This window comes from Giraffa tippelskirchi, chromosome 9, assembly GCF_054371585.1.
Source record: "Giraffa tippelskirchi isolate mGirTip1 chromosome 9, T2T-mGirTip1v1.2.pri, whole genome shotgun sequence".
Classification (NCBI taxonomy): Eukaryota; Metazoa; Chordata; class Mammalia; order Artiodactyla; family Giraffidae; genus Giraffa; species Giraffa tippelskirchi.
The window spans coordinates 154,452,777-154,477,349 of NC_137283.1; the positions used below are offsets into that span (position 1 = coordinate 154,452,777).

The window sequence follows — 24,573 nt, forward strand, 5'->3', positions numbered from 1 at the left end:
TTTTAAATAGGAGAAATCCCATTTTTTAAAATTTAAATAAATGAGTAAAAAAATAAGTAAAACTTTGAGGCATAACGAGTTTTTTGTAGAATTTTTTTTCTCCTAAGGGTTATGTCTGTAAAACAAAGTAACCAACTAAAAGAATAGGCCCACTAAGTATAAATAGAAAAGCATTTTAGAAAATGAGTTTCTGCTCAGAAGTTTTACATAGTAACTAACAATATTGAGTCCAGTTCTCCTGACTTCACTGTAGATCTTCCTAATAATTTAACTTCAGCGAGGGGACTGTAGAGGGAAGTTTTGGGCTGAAAGGTTCTGGCCTAGGTATCTTACCTGATTACTGAGAAAAGTGTGAGGTTCTGTGGGGAAAATCTTGTAACTGAATTATCTAAAAAATATTTTATACTTGGAGTCAAATGCAAATTGTTTTCTTCTTAAGCAGTCTTGTAGCAGTTTCCTTAGAATCTGTCAGTCTTCCCATCTTGTAACCGTTTTGCTCTGATGGTATCCTTGTCACGTTTAACTTTTCCTTAAAATTGCTCTAATCCAAGATACATAGTTGGGATTCATTTGGCCAAGGAGAGATTCTTTGTCCCTTTACTTAGTGTGACTGTATGCCTGCTTTCCCTAGAGAACCTCAGTTGGTGCCTGCTGTCCCAGTGTATTACTAATGCTACTTTTCACTTTTCCATGGACAACAAATTCTAAATTCATCATGCTTTTAACTGTGATCGCGAGTGAATACAGTGCATTCGTCGCAAGTCACACAGCAGCACGTGAATTCTGAGTGATTTACAAGGGAGAGTGGGACTTGCCAGAATTTGGCAGGTTAATCTCCCATGTCTGAAATGGAGGGAATAGCCACTTTCTGTTGTGTTTGAGGAGGATTGACGCTAGATGGCTGAGGCCCCAGACTGGCTTCTAACCTTGAGTTAAACATTTCTGTCACCAAACGTTGGTTGAGTCCCTGCTGTGTGCCCGGTGCCACAAGGAGACCTGAGCATTTGACAGAGACCTGGCTTATCCTCAAAGAGCTGCTAGGAATTGCCCTGTTAGGTCCTATCCAGTCCACGTAAACAGGTCACCGCAGAACTCCGCTTTCACTTTGTAAACCACAGACCGTAGGCTGTATGTGTGTAGCCTCCAGACTTCGTGATAGTCCAGCCTCGTGGCCTCAGCATGCTCTTTTATTGGCTCATACATGCAGTGTGGAGCTTCTGTGTGAAGAAATCCCTGTAGGAACTCGGGATCCCTGGGTCAGTTCTGCAACTGCAGTGCCTGATCCTTTGTGGTACTAATATCATAGCAGTTCCTTCAGAGAGACGGTCAGAACGTCCCTGGTGAGAAACCCTGAGAATGAAACCAACTGATGATTTTTACTTCCAGAACCATTCAAATCAAGTACTTCTTAAAAAATAATAAGTCTCTTATGCGGTACCTTCCACTGTTCCTAAACCCAACCACTAAAAACCAGGAAGTAGGGAGTAGGGGCCCCTGAGCCGTCCAGGCCCTTGAGATGAGGTCTGTTTTGGAGGGTTACGTAGACCTAGAAGGGCTAGGCTGGTATGTGTGGCTTGGGCAGGCAGTCCAGGTGGGTGTGGTCAGCCAAGTCTTCGTTTAGGGGTCATCACACCTCTGTAAGTCGGGTGTGTGTTTGTAGGCAGGTTGAAGGGTAGGGCCCACGAGTCCAGACCAGCCGTGGCCTGCTTGAGTGCAGACAGCTTGCCTATATAGGAAGCCTTTGTGTGGCACATCAGGGAGTGAATTCCGGATCATATCTCATTCACAGCTATAAGAATCTCCATCATCTCGTTCTCTGCTCCACAGTGATTACAGAGGTGAGGCTGACAGGTGTCCTGGTAGATGAAGAAATTCTGCCCTAGTCCAGCAACGAGACCAGCCTCTGGTGTAGAGCTGACAGCAGCAGGCAGTGGCAGCTGGTAGCTCTACATTGTGAGATAAGGCAGAAAACACTTAATGAAGAGCAAAAACCAGCCGAAGGTCATGCCCTGTATCCAAATATGCCACTTCAGATTGAGTCGAATTTATGTTCCGTGTGCAATTATAGTTCTGGAAAAATACCTTGTATGGAATATCTCATTTCTCAATACTGTAGATAACTGAGATTTAGTGTTTACTGTAGGCAAGTCATCTGTTTTCCCTCCAAGTTCTTATGTCTGAACACAACCATAAATTCACATTTAATCTGAAGTTTGGGGTAGAGGGTGTTGTTTTTGGTTGTTGTTTTGTTTTTTTCTGGTTGATTTTCCAGGGACCAGCTTTCATTTTTTTAATTTTAGACATATGAGGGGTGCAGCTATGGCCTTGAATTTTTCTTGCATATGTAGAACCCTGAGGATCATTCTTTTTCCTCTCAGCACCAAGTGGCTTTCTGAATGTACGCTGCTTTGTTGTTTTCATTTAAAAACATGTTGAATTTCTTCCAGTGTAATGAAGAACGTTTTAATTGTTGAATAAAAACAGTAGCAAGCCTGCTTTTACTTGAAACTAAGTGCAAAGATTGTCCCGTGTAAAACTTGCAGGATTATGTCATTTTAAAAGCAAGGCTGATTTTGAGTGTTGATCCGATTCAGAGCCAGTGTCTCGCATGAACAGCGCTGAGACGGCAGGGAAGACACGTGGGTTCTCCAAGCCCCGGTTCCCGTGTGTGGAACAGGTGTGCTGGTGATGGCGCTTTCCTCAGGGAGCCCTTTGGGGGTTGTAGGACACACTGTATATCAAGTCTTCCCGCAGTGCCTGGCATGTTCTTGAGTGCTCATGACTTATTCTTGTATTTAGATGTTTCTTTTGAAGGCTCTTATATGCTTTGTTGTCGTTCAGTCACTAAGCCCGTGACTGACTCTTCGCGGTCCCGTGGACTGCAGCACGCCAGGCTCCTGTGTCCTCCGCTATCTCCCAGAGTTTGCTCAAATTCAAATATGGACTTTAAAAAAATCCCTTTAAATAGCAGGCACTGTGTGCCTGCAGGAATCCACCACTGTTGCCAAGTCACGAGCTGACCCTGACTTGAGGAAGGACAGGAAGTAGAGCATCACTGTGATGCCTTTGGACGTGGGGGTCTGGGCCACAGGGAGAGCCGCAGGATATTCGGGAGAGTTCAGTGGGTGAGAGGGAAAAGGTACGTTCGATTACCTAGTCAACAAAGAGCTTGGTTTTTACTCTGAAGGATGGGATGAAAAACACTGAAGCAAACTTGCGTTTTCCCTAGAAAAATCACTTCTGACCTTCAGCGATACTGTCTGGAAGCAATCGTTTTCCCTCCACTGACTCCCACCCCTGCCATACGCACACTTAGGTCTTACATAGCTCTCTGACTAACAGTTATTTGGGTGGATATTTCATTTTTCATTTTATGGCAGCCTTAGAGTGTGTATGCATACGTTGTATGTATTTCTGTCTGAGGCCCCAACAGAAGGCATCTTGTATTTGTTGGATTTGATGGTTCTTCAAGAATCTAAATGGGAAATGGGTGTGGGTTGCATGCTGACTTGTTTCCAAAGTCCACATAGCTCTGGTCCCCCAAGCAGGCTCTTAGGGATCAGCACCGCCCCCCTTAGTGGGGAGAGCCCTGGGCAGAAAGCAGTTTATTAAAGACATGTTTTTGGAAAGCCCTGAACATTCCTTATATTCCCCAAGGAGATTCTATTCAGAATGGCCACTCTTCATTATACTTAGCTGGAAATATCCATCGCCTATCATCGTAAGTGCTCAATTAGGTTGAATATTTATGTACATTAAAACTTAGCCTTGACTATATTTATCCAGTGTAAAGGGAGTACTGAGTAAACAGACTCCTCCGTTCCACTCGACTGTGGAATGGAAACACTGGTTGCATTGTGTGCGTTCGTGTTTGGGGTGGGAAAGTCTGTCTTTTCTACTCACGTGCTGTTGCACCTCCCTTGTGGAGTGCAAACTCGGGGCCCAGTAGAGCAGGGAGCAGGGTCCCCCTGGGGGTGGGAACCCAGGACAGGTGATGTGGGTGGAGCCGGGAGAGTGTCCAGGGAGGACTGCCGCTAGAAGACAGGCCCCAGGACCCCCGGTCCCCTCACGGGAAATGCGGGAACAGATGTGTGAGGACCGACCGGAAGTGGATACAGGTGTCCATCAGGAGGACATTGGGAGCCTATGGACAGTAAGCCTTGAGGGCAGGGCTTGCAGAGTGAGGGGAGCACAGGCTATGGATGTGTTCAGCATCAGCCAAGAGACTTAGATGTGGCAATGTCGGCTTTCTGTTCTAGCGGGAAGGAGCCATTCAGCGGAAGGTTGGTGGTGAACTGAGAATTCTTATTACTCTGCCTGCTTTTCAAGTGATAGTACTTTTTAGCCATATGCCTCTAGTTTGGGGGAAGGAGTTAGTGTATAATTTTAATTAGTCGTTTCCTGCCAGGCCGAGATGGGAAGGTGGACAGGTAACTGGGATGGGGGGAAAGAGCGTCAGAAGGTCAGGGTTTGAATCCTGGCTCTGACACCTGCCTTACACTGTTACCACACCTGAGACTGTTCTCCACGAGGCCGCCTTCACATCTGCCTTGGAAAACCGTGAGGCTCATGGGAGGCCTTGTGCTGGAGACGGGCCTGGCCTGCGCTCTGCTAGTGTTCCATCAGTGACGTCGCCTGTGATGAGACCATCATCACCCAGGTTCTTCCATGTGGCCAGCATGTCAGCATTAACCCCGTGCTTTGTCTGATTGGTGTCACAAGGACAGAGCGAGTGCCTGTGGCCGTAGAGCTTAGGGAGGCTTCCATCATGGCCAGCTGAAGCAGGCAGAGAGCATCCTCAGTGTTAAGGACTTCGTACGAAACCATTCACTCAGCACATAGACACTGAGTACCTGCTTCACACTGCAGCGTTTCAGCAGACACGCGTGCTCCTGTAATGGTAAACATGCACATCCCAACTTGGAGTTCACAAACAGTGAAGGAGACCTCACGTCTGTTTTGTGCTGCTGCGGATGGTGTTAGAGAGCAACCTGAGCCACAGCAAAACTGACCAAAATGGTTATAGTTTTTAGCTGCCTGGGTATGTCTGGCTTCCTGCAGTAGCAGTGTCATGCTGAGAGCTGTAGGCATGTGACTCTCAATTGTCCGGAAGACCAACTGACCAGTGACCTACAAAATCTGCCCTCCCCATCCCTCCCTAAAGCCACTGTGCTGTCCATGGTGGCCTGGATCAGCATGTAAAAGAGATACTTCCCCTCACTTCCTGCTTTTTCTTTCCAGGAGGTTAATACACACACCAAGCTTCCCATTTCCTCCATCTTTCACTGCTTGTACTTGTGTTAATTGTAGTCATAGTCTCTTGTGTATACACATATCCTCTTTATCTTCTCTGTGCTCTCTTTCCCATCCAAGGAAAGCAAAGAACATCCTGCTCAGCCTTCTAGGCATTCCCCCAAATAATTATTGAGACCTCATGCATGGCAATATACTGGCTTTAAAGTTGATACGAGGTTGAATAAGACCTTAGTCCCATATCTGCAAAATGTATAGCCCCATAGAGCTGGTGATTTCTAAACCAAAAGCTCTAGGGCAAGGTAGAAAGTCAGTGCCAGAGTGTGAGACTTTTTTCTACCATATTTTCAGTTTTCAAATGAAAAAAAAGCTGCATTAGTATAAACTTTCAGATGTTCTATGTTATTGTTCGAACTAGTACAGGAAAAGGAAAAGTTGTTAACTATAAAGAATGAGTACGTGTTAGTCATCAGTTTGGCTTTAGGCTTTGTTTACTTATTTATTCACCCAATAGATAACTGGGCGGCCAGGCCCTGTCATCCTTTGAGAAGCTCTGAGTGTGGTAATAATGGAAGGCAGGAAAGGACAGAAACCAAATATGTACCCTGTGTGTCTCATGTGACTTCACGGGATCCAGGTCTGATGGCTAAGAGGGGTTTATCTGAAAGGTGTTGTAAGGACTGTTCATCTCAGGAGTTTTGACCAGGGAGGGGGCTGCGATTTTACAGATAGATGGGTGGCTGGGGACAAGGAAGCCAGCCTCTGAAAACCACATGAACCGCTTTAGGAGGGTGAATGTTTGTCAAGTCTGATTCCAAGTTTGCCAAGGGCAGAACACAAGGGAAATTGCATAATTCTGAAAAAGGGAATGATGTAAATATAATGTGATGTGGTTTTAAGTGTTTTTATGACTTTATCCAATAGGTTAGGAAAGATTAAAGGCAGGTCACCTATTACAGAGTCTCAGTTAAGCTTTTTTAGAAATCAGATGAAATGTTTTTCAAGACATTCTGCTTATTAACCTTTTAGATGTGACAGATTTATAAAAGGCAAAAACTACAATGATGCTTCGTATAACCAAATCCCAGAAAAATCTTGGCTCTGGTTCTAAAAAATGTTTTCTAGAACATTAATTGGAAGACAGCTTGCTATCACCAAATTGTTAGTCTGTGGTAGAAACTCAAAACCGCGAACAGATGCACCCTACAGATTTTTAAAATATGGAAATTTCAGCCAGCTGCCAAACCATTGATCTATATAGCTTTCTTAAGCTATGAAATATGCGTCTAAATCTCCATAACTGTTCAGCTGAGAAAAAAAGGCTTCCTCTTTGTACGGTAAACATCTGATTCCCAAACTGCCTCGCCTTCACTAGAATTAAGCTGTTGAAATTAACTCAGAAGTTTATCTAAAAATAACTTAGATTAAATTCAGGCTTTAAAAATTAGAACTTAGGTTCTAGTCCTTGACTCTGTCAGTAACTGTGTAACCTTGTATAGATTTCTCAGCACGTCTACAAAATTTCCAGATTCCTTTAAGTCCTTTCTGATTTGTGTACTTATGATCAGTATAATGCGCCTATAATCAATATATGTTGTTGGACTATATTTAGGAAAACTCCCAAGGATTTGCATTAGTTAGTTAATGAAATTACTAGGGCATGGGAGCTCAGGTCCACTCTCTACCCATCTGGGTGAGCCCTCCTTGCTCCCATGTAGACGTTGAGGAGGGTGGGGGAAGTAAACAGAAGGCCTTCGGGAGTTAGACTCCACTTCTGGACACACCTGAGCTCAGAGTGGGAGCTCCAAGGGAGCCAGCAACAGAGCCTCACTGGACCCGGGGTGGTGGAGGGCGAAGCCCTAGCCTCTGCAGCAGGAGAATGTGGTTCAGGCTGAGATATGTGATCCCCCTGGGCGGAGTCATCCGGCCCCACACAAATCTCACCATGTCTGAAGTTTTAAATTCAATTCTGGTTTCCACACACTGAGGGACACATTTTGAATGTGTCCCTTGGAGAATGACCTAGATTCGAGGGACAGGGGTGGGGTGGGGGGACTGTATATGTCAGATGAGAGTTAATATGCTTGTCCTGGAGAACACTTCGTTGGTTGTATGGCCACTGGCTTAAACAAAGCGCAGTTGGAAGATTAACTATCCCTTGGCACAAACCTGGGCTTCCTGCCCTTGGAGATGTCCAAGTAGAAGCAGAAACGTCAGGAGAGAGGCCCAGTCACTGGGAAGGCTGCTGGACACAGGCCACTTTCAGAGACGTTAGACAGCTCGGGGGTCCAAGTGGACATCCGTCTGATGACGTGTAAGATCCTCATAGGCTTGAGAGTCTGTGCTACTGGTTCTTCTGTACTGTAGTTATGGTTACCCATAGATGTGTGTGCCCATTTCGAATTGTTGCTGTCAAACCTATGCTGTTTGAGATTGTCTCCTTCTTGTTAGGAGTATGGCTCAAAGCTGAAAAGTCTGGGTTGTCTTGTATGAAAAGGACATCAGTTTCAACCTGGTCCATCTCCCGAGACCCATTGTTATCCTTCAGGGCTGTGGAACTTGACTGCAAGTCAGAGGGAGGTGCAGTGACGCTGCAGGGCCTCATTATCTGTGCTTCTCAGTGCCAGAGAGCGGAGAGGTGCTTACAGGGTAAAGGGAGCTGCGGGCTTTCCTTAATTCTTAAGCAAGTTGTTAAGAAGTGATGTGTTCATATATTTTGAATTTTTTTTAAAAAATGATTTATTATAAAAGTAAAAGGAAGGCCTTCCTTAGAACTTTGGGTGCAAGCCAGAAGCCCAGTGTCATGAACTCTAACTGATAAATGATGGCCAGATTCCTAGTTCTGAACTGTGCTGTGTGTCTCTGTCCTTTTGAACAGGGGAAGGGATTCCAAAGCCACGGGAACCTCGTCTCCAACGTGTTCCCAGGTGGAGACAACAATCCGCCAGTTGCTCTGATGCAGAGTGTTGGTCCCCTTAGCGACTTTCTTCCTGGTTACACATTCCTCCCCACCCAAAATGGACATGCCCTTCGAAAACGAGGGAGTTGTTTTCCCGGTCACAGATGCACTTTTTTTTTTTTTTAATTTTTTATCTTCAGTACATTAAATTTACTCATAAAAACATTCTAAAACCGTACAAGTTTTCCTTTTTAACAAAGTGTAATAAAACATAAAAACCCAAAGTGTAAGAAGACATAAACCAGCAAGGCGTAAAACTATCGCCTTGCTAGTTTTACATACTGATAACAGATGCACTTTCTTAACGCAGTCTGTCAACGAGGTTAACTGTTGACTTCCCCCAAATACACTGTAGATGCTCAGGCGTCCTGAAACAGAGGAGGCGCTGTCTCCTCCATAATGTGGGCTGCTGGTTTAGGATACTGTAGGTTTGCCCCGAAGGCTTTTGCTTTTCTGCACTAAGTGGCCGCCGAGTGCTTTCCTCTGGGAAAGTCAGATGACCACGTCTCTGTCTTCCTCCCCTCCCCCTGCCACACACCCTCTCTCTCACTTTTCCACACTCCACACCCTCTCTCACACACATTCCTCTCTGTCCTAATTTAGAGATGGCCTGAAGAGCATCCTGTCTGAAACAGTGCCCATCCCTGGGCCCGTGACTCTCTTTTTTCCTACCCCACTTGCTTTAACAGCACACATCTGTTCACTTGTCCATTTAATTCTTCTTGGGGACTTCCCTGGTGGTCCAGTGGCTAAGACCCCCCGCTCCCAATGCAGGGGGCCTGGGTTCGATCCCTGGTCAGGGAACTGGATCTTACACGCTGCAACTAAAGATCCAGAGTGCTGCAGCTAAGACCTGGTGCAGCCAAATAAATATGTTTTGTTTTTTTTTAAATCTCCCTCTCCGGATACGCAAGCTCCCTGAAGAGAGAGGCGGTGCTTTATTCACCACCTCATCTGCAGCGTCTAGAGCATCCAAGGCACATGGGAAGCTCGCAGTAATTCTCTGAGGGAGACAAAGGAGAAGACTTTTTTAAGGGGAATAGTCTCACCGTCCTGACAGACATGCAGTGCTAGGGTGCCCACCTTGCTGTGGATCCGAAACAACCTGTTACATCAGCTCAGTGTCCCTGAAGTCCCCACCCTCACTCCACTCCCTGGCAGGATGCTAGATAAGAAGCAGGATGCCCAATTAAACTGAATTTTGGGTACATAAGAAATTTTAGTATAAATATATCCTTTGAAATATTTGGGATGTACGTATATTGAACATTACTTCTTGTGTATTTGCATTTGCCCCGTTTGACAACCCTACCCCCTCATTCCCTGATACGTATTGATTTGCCGTAAGTCAGGCAGGATGTTTCCATGTTCTTTCCAGTTTTCCTAAAAAAATCGTCTCCAGTGTCAGCTTGCCTCTGGTGATGGAGCACCAGTGATGGGAACCGTCGTTCATTCAGAACCTTTCTTTGACTGAAATACGCATGAAGAGTGATACTTGTGCATGTAACCCACCCCCACCAACTTCTTCTCTCCCCCTCACTCTAAAAATCTTATTGAATATAAATGATAAGGACTGTTAGTAGGGATAACTTTGAGTCTTTTCTGATTTATTGTTTAAAACAAGTAACTTGCAGATTTGGACTTAATTATTGTAACTCCACCTAAGAAATGACTTAGGTACCTCTCTTAGCTGACTGCAGATTTACTGTGAGGTTAAGGATGAGTGGGCTAGCATTTAGTGTTAAAAAAAGAGGATTGAGGATTTTATTTTCTTTGAAAGAGGAAAAAAAAACCCTTGTACTCAAAGAAGACCTTTCTGAGGAGCAAGAGATGGCTCAGTAAAAGCCCACCTAACTGCTAGGATGGATGTCATTGATACTGAGTCGACAGCTTCCTTTTTACATGTAACAAGACAAAATAGGACTCGGTCTAACCCCGCTGGTAGGGTCATTGAAGTAGTTGAATGAAAAGCTTTTTGAAAACACAGAGGGCCACATAAACGAGAAACGATAATGTCTTTTCTCAGTTTATAGTCACCACCAAATGTTCGCTTGTTACTTAACTGTAAAAATTGCTTGAGTAACTTAAGAAACAGCAGAGATTTATCAGCGGCCTGAGGCACAATTGAAATAAACCAAAAACAAAGAATATGCCATAGTGCCCATTGGGATAGTTTTTAAATGTAATTTAAAGTAGTTTTTCAGAATGTATTTGAGTATTGATGTGAATTAAAAAAAAAAAAAAAGAAAAACCTCTAATATACTACCACAAACTATCAAAATGTTGCTCAGCTTCATTTCTTCTTCTAAAGGGATAAGTGAATAGACATATTTATTTGGGTCCTTTAGTTGCAGTCAAGTATCTATCGTTAGCACTCTTTATGTAATTTATTTATCTCTGTCTGTGCTGGGTCTTCATTGCTGCATGGGCTTTTCTCTAGTTGCAGCAAGCAGGCGGTACTTTTTGTTGCAGTGACTTCTCTTGTTGCAGAGCACAGACTCGAGGGCTCATCAGCTTCAGTAGTTGTGGTGCACGGGCTTGGTTGCTCCGGGGCATGTGGGATCTTCCCAGATGAGGAATCAAACCCATGTCTCCTGCCCTGGCAAGCAGATTCTTCACCACTGAGCCACCAGGGAAGCCCCTGTTGTTAGCAATGTTGAGATCCCTGAAGCATGGTTACTTTGAGTATAATGCAAACGAGAAAGTGGCATGTGAACGCCTATCGTGTTACCTGGGACGTCCTGGTTTTATGTCCTTGTCCCCTGTGTCGTGACCCTGTTCTTATGTGCTGGTGTAAGTCCAGCTACTACTCTTTAAACCTTGGACCACTTCTCTAGAGTGACATTCTGTTAAGCATCCTCGGAGACGTTCCAAGGAGTGAATTATAGAAATTAAAAAAAAAAAAAAATCGAAATTTGTCCTAGTTCCAGAAAGAAGGAAAGCCAGAAATTTTGACAAAATTTTTGGCAAGTAGATCTTCTCTGGATGATTGGCTCACATGTGCTTTGCTGCCGTCGCAAACCCAACCGTGGGTCATCAGTACAGAGAAAGGCTTTGTCGGGCTGGGTTCATCTGACAGCCTGGCAGAAGTTTCCTGGCACTTGACCTGTACTTAAATCATCAACCACCACACAGTCCCTTGTTGGATTGAAATGCAGTCTTCTATGGAGGAAACATTCCAGGGAAGAGATTGGACTTATCAAGGGTGGGCTCCACCTCGCAGTAGCAACACGAGCTGAGGAGCTGATGGTCTCTAGGAGTTGGCAGTCTCTGGGATCGTTAGGTCCATGACAGCTGCTGGAAGGTCAAGAAGAGGACCAGGGTCCAGCCCCCACCTCACCGCTGGCACCTGGCATGCGCGTGCATGCTCAGTCACTTGGTCGTGTCTGACTCTTTTGCGACCCCATGGGCTGTAGCCCTTGAGGCTCCTCTCTCCATGGGATTTTCCAGGCAAAGTGGGTTGCCATTTCCTTCTCCAGGGGATCCTCCCAACCTAGGGATCGAACCTGTGTCTCTTGCATCTCCTGCGTTGGCAGGTGGGTTCTTTACCATTGCCCTGGGCACAGGTGACACAGACCCGCGATTCCTCCCCTCCTTGCTGCCATGAGAAGGGTTTACAAACCCATGTTGGCTCCCTTGCTAGGGTTTACAAAGGCTTGCCAAGTTCCAGCAGTTATTGAAGGAAAAGAATAACTAGTTAGGGCAAGGTTTGTTCCAAAGAGGCAGGAATATTTTCTCGGAAATTGCCAAAGAGGGTACAGGTGTTTGGATGTGTTTTGTGGCGAGTGGTGTGAAAAGTAAGTAGTAATTTCCTTTGAAGATATAAAGAGACAACTGAATTGCAAACTCATGAAATTGGCCGTCTCAAAACGGACATCAGGACATCATTTTCTTTCTGTGTAATACTTTCTTATAAATAGTCGATAGTCAGGACTCTGCTCAGATTGTCCTGGGACCTGTTAGAGTTCTGTTCTTAGTTCTCCTGTCTCCCAGCCAAGCCACTTAGGCAAAGAACACTGAGCCCTGTCCTAACTTTGAATCAGGTTTACCCTGCTTTGTATCCATCATTGTCAACAGTGCTGGCCAAGTGCCGTTGTTCCTCGGGGGCCACAAGAGTTCATTTACTTTCATAGTTCCTTTACCCACTGTATACAAATGATAAATGTACCTGCAACTTGGGAGTTTTCAATGCCCCCTCTCTCAGTGTATGTATGATTGGGGGAAAGGAGGGAGATACTTAAAGAGAAAGAGGTGCTTTAGGATCAGCTTGTGTAAACCCTGATCTTTGTATCATGACTAACACTGGATGGAAGAGGTTATTTCATCTTGAATTATTATTTGTAGAGCAGATCAAGCTTTCTTTCAACACCCATTGTAATTGCAGGGAGGGATCCGTTCCCACAGCAACATTTCAGTTTCCCAAAATCTGATGCTCGATGTTGACAAGAATCTGGCTCCTCAAAGGCCTCAAGAAATCTCGAAGGGCCTTAGACGTCAACCAGGAAGATGGCCCCTGAGTTGACAGGAAGTGGGGTTCACCTTGGGGAGTCTCTCTCCAGGGAGTTCTCGTGTGGATCCAGAGCAGATGGTATCTGGAGCACCCCTCATTTAGCCTGACTCATTGGTAGTGCTTAAAATCGTTTCAGCACAAGGCTTTCCAAACAAAAGCTGTATACATTAGATCTGTGGCTTTTTCGACTCTGTTCGTGGGGCAGAGGTCTGCAGGGTACCCTTAGGGATGGGGAAAACCTGACTTCTATTCAATTTTCTACTAGTTCTGGTTTCTACTAGTCCATCTCACTTGATGGAATCTCACAGCTTGAAAAATAGGAGACAAGTTACAAGCTAACTCCGGGGTTCCTTGGCTCTAACATGTCTGGTTTGGGCTGTTCCAGGCTGACTTATAGCATGTTATAATCTGTTGTTTTGCTGAGATAACAGGTGTGAACAGCCTTGACCGTAAGGCAGGTGGGCAGCCGTGTGTCTCAGGTGGTGAGTGGGCTCTGGGGACTGCAGTCACCATTCCCCCATTCAGCCTTTTTTACTCATCACTGCATACCTGCCTTAGGGGTAAATTATATACCATCATGAGACTAGTAATTTTGGGGGTTTGCTGAAATGTGCCGTCACCAATGTCTGAGGCCTTCTGTGAAAAGGTCCAGGACTCTGGACAACTGAATGGAACGTGGATGCCATGGGCCCCGTATTGTGAGACGTGTCCTGAGAGAGTCCGTGTCACACCCCTTGGTGAGTGCACGAGGGCACTCTGGTGGGGCGCACGTCAGCGCTCAAGCACTTGCAGGTCAAGGGGCATTCCTATCCCAGATCCTGGACTTCTGAGGAATATGATTGTGGAAAGCCACGCAGCTTTTAAAAAAAATCACCTCCCTTTCTCTTCTGTGCTTTCAGATCTGCCCAGGCCAAGACAAACGTTCCTGAGACCGCGCTGTGTTTGTAGACAAAGAATGTCTATTAGTGGCTCATTATCTTGGGTCATGTCTGAAAATCTCTGTGAGCTTGTTAAAATAAGGCACTGTGCCTTCCTGAAAACTGCTATTCTGTTATAAACAAACCAAAAAAACGACATGCTATTCAAGTGTGGTGTTTCTCCCTGACCTCAGAGTCGTTACTTGAGGCGCTGAGGGGACCCCAGGCCCAGGTTGATGTGGATTAGGTGTGGACTAGCTGGTGGGGGTCTCAGTGGGCCCTCTCTGTTCTGGGGGTTGAAGTGTAACTGTGACCTGAGTTGCCTTTCCTGCCTCCTCTGTGGTTGTGGAGCCCCACTTCCTGTCTTACTCATTTTAAGAACTCAGAGAGAGATTGAAATGAAAACAGACGGACATAACTCAGATAACTTATCAAAAACAGGCATGAAAGCAGTTTCTAGTTGTTGTTTAGTTGCTAAGTTGTGTCCGACTCTTTGTGACCCCAAGGACTGTAGCCCACTTGGCTCCTTTGTCCATGGGATTCTCCAGACAAGAGTACTGGAGTGGGTAGCCATTTCCTTCTCCAGGGGGATTTCCCAACCCAGGGATCGAACCTATGTCTCCTGCATTGGCAGGTGAGTTCTTCATTGCTGAGCCACCAGGGAAGCCCTAGTTTCTAGTTGCGTGCGTCCATGCTAAGTCGCTTCAGTCATGTCTGACTCTTAGTGACCCTGTGGACTGTAACCCACCAGGCTCCTCTGTCCATTGGATTCTCCAGGCAAGAATACTGAAGTGGGTTGCCATGCCCTGCTCCAGGAGAGTTTCTAGTTATGCCCCTCCAAATGCACATGAGGAGTAAAAGTCTTTTCTTCTTTCTTTAATTTTATTCATTTTTCCTGGTGATGCTTTGAAACAGCCAATTCCTGGTTTTAAGTGTTAATTCTAGGTAAGGAGGTAAACATATGCCTGCATGCAAAGTAAAGATCTGAGGAAGGGGCAACCTGTGCAGGAAGCCAGGTGGGGTCCCGGGTGTGTTCTTTGCAGCTGCCTCTCCCCTCCAACCCTGGGGCTGGGAGTGGGTGTTCCTGTCCTGAGAATCTCCATGGTCACCTTTCCTGGGTTCAGATGTTCTGGCATCCAAGGAAAGTGAGGGGCTCATCATGTTGTTGACTAAGTCACGTCAATTCGCTGCCACTAATCCAGTTTGCAAATTAAAACAAAGAGGAAAAGCATCTGTTCAACTAGGTGGCCATCTAGTCTCTCCAATTGTCAGACAGCTGAGGGCACCAGATTGAATTTGCTTCAAGGAAACTAGATATGTGAAACTTGAAAATTTCTAAAATGGATGATTGTTCACTTTTCAATCCTTTGCCCTATAAAAAAAGATGAACAGGAGGATTTCTTTGAACACCAGCTTCTTCTAGTACTCTAAAAATAAGATGTAATTAAGGTCCCGTCTTTCTGGAGCATACGTTATACATAAAGCTGGCATGCCGGTAAAAAATGTTGAAAAGTCTTTTAAAATTAACTTTTTCAATTAGTAAAATTTTTTATCTGATGGGTTCAGTTTTACTAGTAGATACATACATGTCAATAGTTTTTGCTCTGGACTGGGGGAGGGGAAGAATACATCCTACTAGTTTGAACATGAAAAAGTTAACAATGAGGGCGGTTGCATCATGTGACCTGCCGCTCATTAATCTCACAGTATCTGTTCTTGGGGAAAAAAATGTCAAAACCTTTTAACCTTTAAGCTAGCAGGAGCGATGTGTCGAGCAAGCTGTTGTGTAAAATTCATAAGCATTTAGCATCAACTCCCAGCCTAAGGGCCTCCGAGCAGTTGAGCTGATTCCACTGCCAATGGAATGAATGTCATAGGACGGATTTATGTAAGTTGTCTAGAATGATTAAAGGTTTAGCTGGTAGACATTATACTTCCAGGATGACTGTGTGGAGTTTTTTCCCTTATGTTCATGCAGTCCTTCATTCAATGTTGAACGTCCATTGAGAAGCCCCGAGCCGAGGAGTCGAGATTTCACAGCAGCAAAGAACGGCCTTGGCCCTGGTCACCGGAGCTCGTACACCTAGCAGCGCGCCTGGCACCTCTGACAGCCCTTTCTTTTCCTTTTTCTCCTTCTGCTGCCCGTTGTCTCTCCTACCCGCTGTCCCAAAGCCCAGGGGGTCAGTGCAGACTTGTCACATGTGAGTTCTTAACAGAATTTGTTTTTGTTTTTCTTGTAGCTCAGCAAGGGCATCAGCTTTGACTTTAAATATACAGAAGTACTGATTCCTTGTTGTTTTTAATTAGTTTTTACTGGAGTCTAGTAGCTTTACCATGTTGTGTCCGTTTCTGCCGGACAGCAAAGTGAGGTAGACAACATACCGATTCCTCGTTGGCTTTTGGTGATTCTCTGAGTAGGAGTGGCCCGGGGAGAGAGAGAAGGGTGTGGCGAGGAGAATGTTGGGAGGTGGAGGGAAAAGGAGGCTAATTCATAGTTTGGCTGATGGGAGCAGGTGGAGAAGGGAAGGGTCCTGACTTTGCCGTGGCCAGAGTAGCACAGAGCATGTGGTGGGATCACCACTGCCTCCACGAGCAAGGTGAAAGGTAGCAGGCCTCTTTCATACACTTTTTTGGTCAATCACAGAGGTGCTCATAGTCCAGACAAGGAGGGAGAAGACGATGATAAGACCAAGGCTCTGCCAGGGGTGTGGACCTGGGGGCCTCAGCCAATGGAGAACCTTCCAGGGAGGGAGCCGTCAAGTAGAGTGTTTTCGATGGCTGCCTAAGCACTGGCAGGTGGAGAAGCGTGAAGAGCATTCCGTGTGGAGGGGATGGCATACGTCAGCCTGGTTCCCATCACCTGTGCATCGGCGAGCATCTCTGCTCTCCGCTTGTGTCCCCGGGGTTCCCTGAGAGCGTGGCTGGTAGAAGGGAGACTCCATGCCCTTCCTGCCCCCTCTGCGATGGACACTTCCAACACAGTCCCGTGCGCCCTGCCCACAGTTAGCCTGGTTGGTGGGCAGGGATCTCCATTTTACAGTTGAAACTCGCAGTAGCTAAGGAACTTGCCCAAGGACTGCGTATCCAGTAGAGAGCAGCTTCAGAGCGTCAAGGCCAAGTGTCAGGTCCCACAGGGCACACTTGAAACCAGAATTCTGAACCTCCTTGCCATAAATGAGCTCGCTGGAGGGTTCTGCCAGACCCTGGGCCCAGGGACCCTGTGCCTATCACCCGCCAGCTCCCAGGAGGTTGGATTTCAGCACTGTTCGCAACAGCTCAGTCTGTCTGTGATGGTGCAAAAATCTCTGTTATATTTGGATCATTCAAAAGTCTGTGTTATATTTGGGTCATTCATGCCAAGTGGCAGGATTTTTCAGGATTTAGTATCTGAGAGACTTGATTTAGATGAATGAGAGACATTGTGGGGTATACAGGGTATGGAAGGGCAGGAAACCTGATTGTCTAGATTCCCAGCCTTTGTGCGCCCATGGGCCCGTGTGAAACCCCTGCGCTTCAGATTTCTAATGTTCAAGATAAGAATTTTGTGCCCTGCCATTCTCAGGGTCTATTTTAGCGCTAATATGATATATATGATGCTTCTTTCCATCACATTGGAATTAAGAAGCTTCTTTGGGAAATCCAAAAAAATTTGTATGCGTGGTACATGTGTGGGCATGACACAGGAAACAAAACATGATCTTGGTTTAAGAGAGGAGCCCTGCATATCCCCCATCGTAGAAACGAACTTCCCTAATAGGAAGTCTTTTTATTTTTATTTATCTTTTATTTTGATTATTCCTATGCTTGGCTCTTGGGAAGACCTGACTTCATATTGTTCTAACCTAGTAGGACGTGTGTGGCTCCACACATTTAGTAGGTTTTTAACCACAGAACAATAAAACGTTCAGCAAATTATGTTAGAACGTGTCTGCACACACCGCTCCTTCTAGATCTGTGCCAGTCATCCTGCTACCATATGGGCTGACCAAGCGGATCAGCTGGACGAGGCAGATGGGGGCCCAGCATCCCTGAATAACTCTGGCACCGTCCCTTCGGCGTGGCAGGGCAGGCTGGTTGAGGCCTGGATCTGAGAGTCGTTTTAAAGGGCCTGGTTTTCTTGGTATTGCTCCATCACCTCCTTATTTAGCCCACCGGTGGTTAATCCATGAGCATCAGTGCCAGAACAGAGCACTTCCTGGGTAGGTTTTCTGTCCCCTGAGTTGGGAAGATCCCCTGGAGGAGGAAATGGCAACCCACTCCAGTTCTCTTGCCTGGAGAATCCCATGGACAGAGGAGCCTGGCGGGCTACAGTCCAGTGGGGTCACAAAGAGTCGGACATGACTGAGCGGCTAACACTACTAGGCTTTTACAGTGACCTTCCAGGTATGACTTACGCTTCCAGGCACTGCTGTCTCTCAGTTTACTTAAAAAAAAAAAAAATCTCTGCACCATGTTCTCATTGAAAACTACCGTGGTTGGCCTCCTACTCTATGAAATTATAGCCAGTGTTAAGGGCGATCATGCAGCCCACTGGTAATGGTAAAGAGTGATCCCCGAAGGAGCAAGTATGCTCTTCACAAAAACACTCTATTTAAGGAGTTTGGAGTAAGCCCACCTGTCTGCAATGTCACTTGGTGCTAGGTCTCTGGAGTGGCCGGTGTCTATCTGTGTAACTAGGTTTTAGATGCAGGATCTCGTTTTGGATTCGACACGTAAAGATGGGGCTGCATTGCACGCGTAGACACTTCTGCCCAGTGGTCCAGCGGGCACCACAGCGGTGTGGCTGGGAAATGAGCAGGAACTGGGGACCCTCAGATGCCAAGGCTCTGAGTTCTGGCTCTGCTGTTTGCTGGCTGATTTGCAAATGACACTGGGCAACGTGCTTCTCCCAACCCAGCTGCTTTGTGGAGGCGCTTAGATCTAGTTTGTAGGCTATTCTTTATGAGACAGTCTATGAGGCATAATTGTAGGAGCAAAAGGATGCAGAAGAGATGAATAATAGTAAGGAGTGCATTCATCAATATCAGCGTTACCAGCCAGAGGCAGCACGTGGAGGAGAAGGGGCTGGTCCTCCTTCTACCCAGTGACTTGGTGACTCACATACCTGTGTAATGCCAACAGGTCCCTAACCCTCAAACTGTAGCCACCTCTCTTGTCGGGCTCCCCCCCATGTGAGGGGGCTTTGAAAACTAAAGCGCTTTCTGAACATGAGCTCTGTGGCCATCGTCTCGTCTCTCTACTGTTGCTTGACATTTCCTTTTTCATCTCCACCTTCACCAGTGGATGGATTGGGCTACAGGCTCTTGCAGTGATTCTATCAGACACTTAGGATCTATGCTAACACATCCCAGAAATCCACGGTCGTGAAAGTACTTGCCAGAACACCATAATAAATTTCACTCACTGTTTGTTTACTTCAAGTTCATTTGCTAAGACAGAAATATTTATTTCTCTTACTTGGCAACAAAGAAACCCAGAAATGTAGTCTGTGTAGATGTACGTGCGTGTGTACGTGCGTGTGTACATTCTCATGGGTCCCTGCTGGACGATTTGAGTAAATTTGTGTCTTTTTCCCATTTGCTTCCCATTGGGGGTCTCTGTGCCTTTTATTTTCCAAATGCTGATTTGCTCAGGACAACAACCCTATTGTGTTACAATCTGGCAAATCTTACCCAGATTTAAGAAAACAGCTCTGTCCCTTTAGAACTGTAGCTTATTTTCATTGTTGTTTTCTTTCTTGTGTAGCTTTTAAGTCAACATTTGAAGGATAAACTCATTAGCAAGATACTTAGAATAATCCAATAGATGATGTCTTGATGCCAGTTTTGTGCAAATCATTCACACATTTCACAAAGTTGTATCTCCCCTTATGCCAAAGCCACAGTGGAAAGATGAAAAAAAATTATTGAGCTATTTTTTGTCATGCATATGAATGCAATGATGCCTTAATATATTTATATACATATATGTTTATAATGTAATAGTGACATACTATAATAGTACTATAATAGTATAAAATGATATAAACAGTTATTTCAGCATCATCTAAGTTTTACCAGCCACAAAGACACAAAGATCAAATCAAAATTGCTAAATACAGTTTTTCAGTTACTGAAGCTTTTCATTTTGTTACTAATGGAAGTAGCCCCAAATTTCCAGATACTGAACGTAATTTCTGGTTGAACCTAGGACAGCTGTGAAAGTCACAGGAAGCTTTCCAGCCCCAATTCACCATTGTTTTAACAAGGCGCAGTAAGGTGGTTTGCATGGTGGTTAAAAGCATCAGTTTTAGGGTCAGACTTACTGTGTCTGGGTCCCATGTCTGCTCATCAGTGTGGGTATCTTTGTAAACTTATTTGACATGTTTACTTAACTAGTCCAACTAGTCGGATTTTAGGTTAGGTACTATGCTTCTGAGCTTCCCAGGTGGCTCAGTGGTAAAGAACCTGCCTGCCAATGTAGGAGACACAGGAGACAATCCCTGGGTTGGGAAGATCCCAGTCCAGTATTCTTGTATTCTTTTTTTTTTTTTTTTTAATATTTATTTATTTATTTAGCTGCATCAAATCTTAGTGATGGCACTCAGGCTTAATTGCCCAGCAGCATGTGGAATCTTCCTAGAACAGGGATTGAAGCTGTGTTCCCCACATTGCAAGGAGTATTCCCCACCGCTGTGCTACCGGGGGAGTCCCACTCCAATATTCTTGCCTAGGAAATCTCATGGACAGAGGAGCCTAGCAGGTTACAGTCCATGGGGCCGTCAAGAGTCAGACATGACTGAGCGACTGCAACAACAGTAACTGTGCTCTTACAGAATGCATCCATGTTGTCATTTTATTAATGTATTTTTCAACTTTTACATAACTATTTCTTCATTTAAGAAAACCAATAGGTACACACAAAAAAGATACTTCTTAGATTTTAAGACAGTAAAAGATGTGGAAATGTGTATTCCCAGAATTTTACACCCATCACATCACCATTTAGGAAGATTTTAATTCACTGCAGATGCTAACATATATGTTGAAAACGTCCCTGGTAGTTCATCAGGTTCTCATCACCAATCTAAACCAGGACGGTAGGCACTCCAGGCGTAGATATTTCGAAGCCTACACATTGCCCACAGACTGAAATGGTTCTACCTGGTTCTGCGTTTAAGGACCTGTGAGGGCAAGACCACATGGACCCACTAAAATTAGTTGGTGGCTTTCTTCTTAGACTTCATTCATTGAAGTCCTCTTAGTCTACATTTGATGAAACTAAGGCCCAGCAAGTTTAGGTGACGTTGTTAGTTACTGGCAGAATCACGTCTAGAGCTTGGGCATACTGACCTCCGAGACAGGGGTCTCTCCTAAACCATACCCTACGAGGAGAGAGCTGAACACCCTGGTTCTTCCTGCTCCACTGGAGAAAGACATGGCATTTTAGAGCACAGAAATTCATCAAACATTGAAACATTTGTTGTTTTATTCACTCCATCTCTTCTTTAGGAATTATCTCGAAAAAAAAAAATAGGAAAAGTTATTCCATTGACCAGTGATGACCAGTTATTGTTCCTTTTGTCAACAGGCAAGATGATGAATGAAGTTCTGGCAGCTTCCAGTGTCCCAGGCCTTGTAGACATAAATGAGACGTGCTTCAAAGTTCCAATGTGCACCACATCGGATCTTGTTTAAGGAAGCGTTAAAAGGACCCCACCGTTACCTATTGAAGGCTCTGTGCTCTCAGACATTGTCTCTGATTGAATCCAGAGGTTGCAAGCATGCCTCCCTGTATTACCTGTTGGAGCAGGTTTAATTTTATAAATTTTAAACACAAACTCTATGAGTTTCTAGTCCATAATTGTTCTTTTTGAGGATCCACTCAGATGAACAGTATTGCATCTGTAAGAGATATGCACTTCCACAGGACCAGAATTTTTTTTGTGTTTTTTTTTTTTTTTTTGGAATATAAATGGCAACAACCTCCAGCTGTAGCATCATCCCGTACCAGTGATGAGAAGGACAGATTGCAAGGAAACCGTTTAGGGGGAAAATGTCATATTGTGTTGGAACTACAGATTACTGGAACCATAGCTGTAGTAAACTAAGGCTTTTTTGCTTAAACACAACATGCAAAAACTGTGGTTCTTGACTGGTGGCTTTCATCCAGTGTTATTAGTCATCTCCTTGGACATGCGAACGTTGAACGTCTTCAATTTTTATTAAAAAGGAAAAGAGATGCAGCTTTGAGAAAAATCCAGTTTCAATGTAGTCTTCCAGGTATCTCATCCCAGCTTTCGTGTCCTGATCTTACGAAGAGCAGGTACCTGGTAGTAGGGGAGAAGCCTAGGGAGAGAGGAAGGAAGGGCGTCATCCCATTGTATCGTAAACATACTTTATAAGTACGTTTTTTAATCACTTCTTATTCAGGCAGAGATTATAAAAGTTTGTTGGAAGTATTCAGACCAGGTTCTGGGTTTTGGAAATTATCAGTGTTCACAGTACCTGCAAGGGGGTGGGGGGGGGGTGAAAAAAACCCACAAACTCGAATATGAGCACTCTTTACACTTAAAAGAATATTTTTATTATTCTTTTCTTTGTTTTGGCCCTGTCACAAATTAAAGTGCTTGGAATGCTGTATCTGTGGTCTCTTGACATTTAATCAATGAGAACCTAACACTTTCACAGTATGCTGTCACTTTGGACATTCATAATAAAAATTGAAATGGATTTTGGTTGGTAGTCATTTATTTTGCTTTGTAGCTTAGTGCATCTTTCGTGGTTCGTCTCTGCCTATCATCCAAGCGCTTTGTGTGGCCGTATACCTTGACATAGATATACATGCATAGTTAAGGCCTTTCAGTCTTCATCAAATCGCTGTTGTTTTCTGTATTTTAACAATCACTCCCTTTTTGTTGAAAGGCTGGGATATTTTTGAATGCTAAGGGCTTTTGGATTATGCATTCCACAACACGGATTAAAGATAATTCTTGAGGACTCTTGGCTTTCTTCAGTTTCTGATTATACCACATTTTCTATTAAATTCACTATATTTTGATTTTTTCTGTTAAATAAGTAGATAATTGGAGAAGGCTGTGGGCAATCCAGCTATGGGCTTTTCAGTCACATCTTTTTGGTTTGGTTCTGCCCCATGTGTTGTGTGTTAGAGTATATTTTTATGTATTCCATAATATTATAGTAAGAAATGAAGAAACTCCAATGAAACCCAAACATGTGAGCCTGTGTAGAAGACTTAGACCTTGCTTGGCACTTTTATGGCATTTGATATGGAAATAAGAAGAAAAGATCCCTTTCCTTTTTTTCTTTTGTAACTAAACCTGCAATTGGCAGATAAGCCATTCATCTATCTCCCACCTACCATCATTCCCCCAAAAAGGAACAGCGTGGATTGGGAGATAAACGTGGACATTCTAGTGCATATTTGAGTGAATGATGTTAGAACTCTTCAGTTAGGGGAAGAGAAACCTAACAGGAGGTTCTGGGTTCTTTTCAGTGGGTGGGTGGCAGGAGAAAGAGTGGAATAGTGAACCAACTTAAAAATAGGATCATTCCTTTAGACTGAGTTGTGTACAGTGTTCACACTTAGCTGGAGGTGCATTTCTGTGATCAGGCGTCCATCCAGGACCCAGCTGTTAGAAGAGTCATCTTTTCTAAAGTCCCAAGGCACCATAATAAGGTCAGAGGTTGATGCTTTTCTTCCATGGATGAATTCCCTTTTCCGAAGCCTCTGCTACCCTCTCTCTTCTGAGCATCTGGACAAGCATCTCTCTTTGTGAATCAGCGTGAATATTTACCAGTCCATACTGCATCCCTGCCTTCAGTCGGCGGCAAAGGGAAGCTTTCAAAAGTCACTATTCTCTAGGGACCTAAGACGTTTTGAGCTGGTTTTAAAGACAGTATTAGGTGACTTGGACAAACTGAAGCCATTCTGTGTTTACACAATTAAGACTCCTTGATGTGGGTTGTTGAGTTTTATCAGATGCTGGCTTCTCATATGAATTCTAATACTGAGATCTCGTTCAAATGAGACGTGTGGTCTTAAGCAATGTCTTTGTGGTTAATAAATTCTTCAGAGAGAAAAGAAAAAAACACCCAAACATCTGTTTCAGAATGGTTCCCTGCATAGGAATTACACATAGATGATTACTTATTTTCAAAGCAGTCTGTGTTTTAAATGATTGAAGAACACAAGTAGCTAAGAAAGCGGTTTGATGCTTTAGAAGAAAGCCTCTTTTTGGTCATTTTAGTGATTTTCCTAAATCTGCTATTTCTGCATCCATTTGTTAAAATTGGGGAATATTCCGCACTATTGTGGATGGCATCAAATCACATCATTTTTTATGGCTGGAGTTGCCCTCGGGGGACTGCTTCACTATGACCAGGAGAGGAGCCTGGTGCAGTGTTTAGACAGGACATATTTGTTTTATAGATTCTCACTGCACCTTCTAGTATCTAGAAATGTTGTGTTTACTTCTTTTATTTCTTCTTTCAAACATTTTTTTAAAATACTATACCAAGAGACTCTACCCATGGGCTATGAGGAAATAAAATGAGGTACTTCCCTAAAGGTCTAATGGTTAGGACTCCGCGCTTTCACTGCGAGGGCACAGGTTCAGTCTCTGGTGAGAGAACTAAGACCCCACAAACTGCACAGTGCAGTCAAAAAAAAAGGAAGAAACTGAAGCTCATTTTAACATTCTGGTATTATTGCAAAAAATAAATTATGTATTTTCAATCCAAACATATACAAATCAAATATGAACAGTTTAGGAAAGAAAATTGTAAACTAGAAAAAAAAAATATATATATATACACATTTAATTATCTAAACTTTACATATAGGCCCAAGTATAATAGTTATATTTTCTAAAAAGATAATATGAATACAAATTTTTAAATCCACTGTACGATCCACAATCTAGAAGTAAATGC

At 44.3% G+C, this 24,573-nt stretch overlaps 1 protein-coding gene across 19 annotated transcripts in view; it reads left to right on the forward strand.

Annotated features, from left to right (window-relative positions):
• The window catches only part of SCAF8 (SR-related CTD associated factor 8), a 212,560-nt gene that overhangs the window by 125,355 nt on the left and 62,632 nt on the right, over window positions 1-24,573 (forward strand). For 3 of the 19 annotated variants that reach the window (XM_081529221.1, XM_081529217.1, XM_081529222.1), the window contains exon 21: window positions 21,209-22,350. The exons of 14 other annotated variants lie outside the window; for them this stretch is intronic. The gene's annotated coding sequence lies outside the window, so the exon portion shown is untranslated. Of the gene's footprint in view, window positions 1-15,617; window positions 15,841-21,208; window positions 22,351-24,573 lie in introns of those variants that run through there. 2 more of the 19 variants (XR_014065140.1, XR_014065150.1) reach the window with 1 other exon arrangement.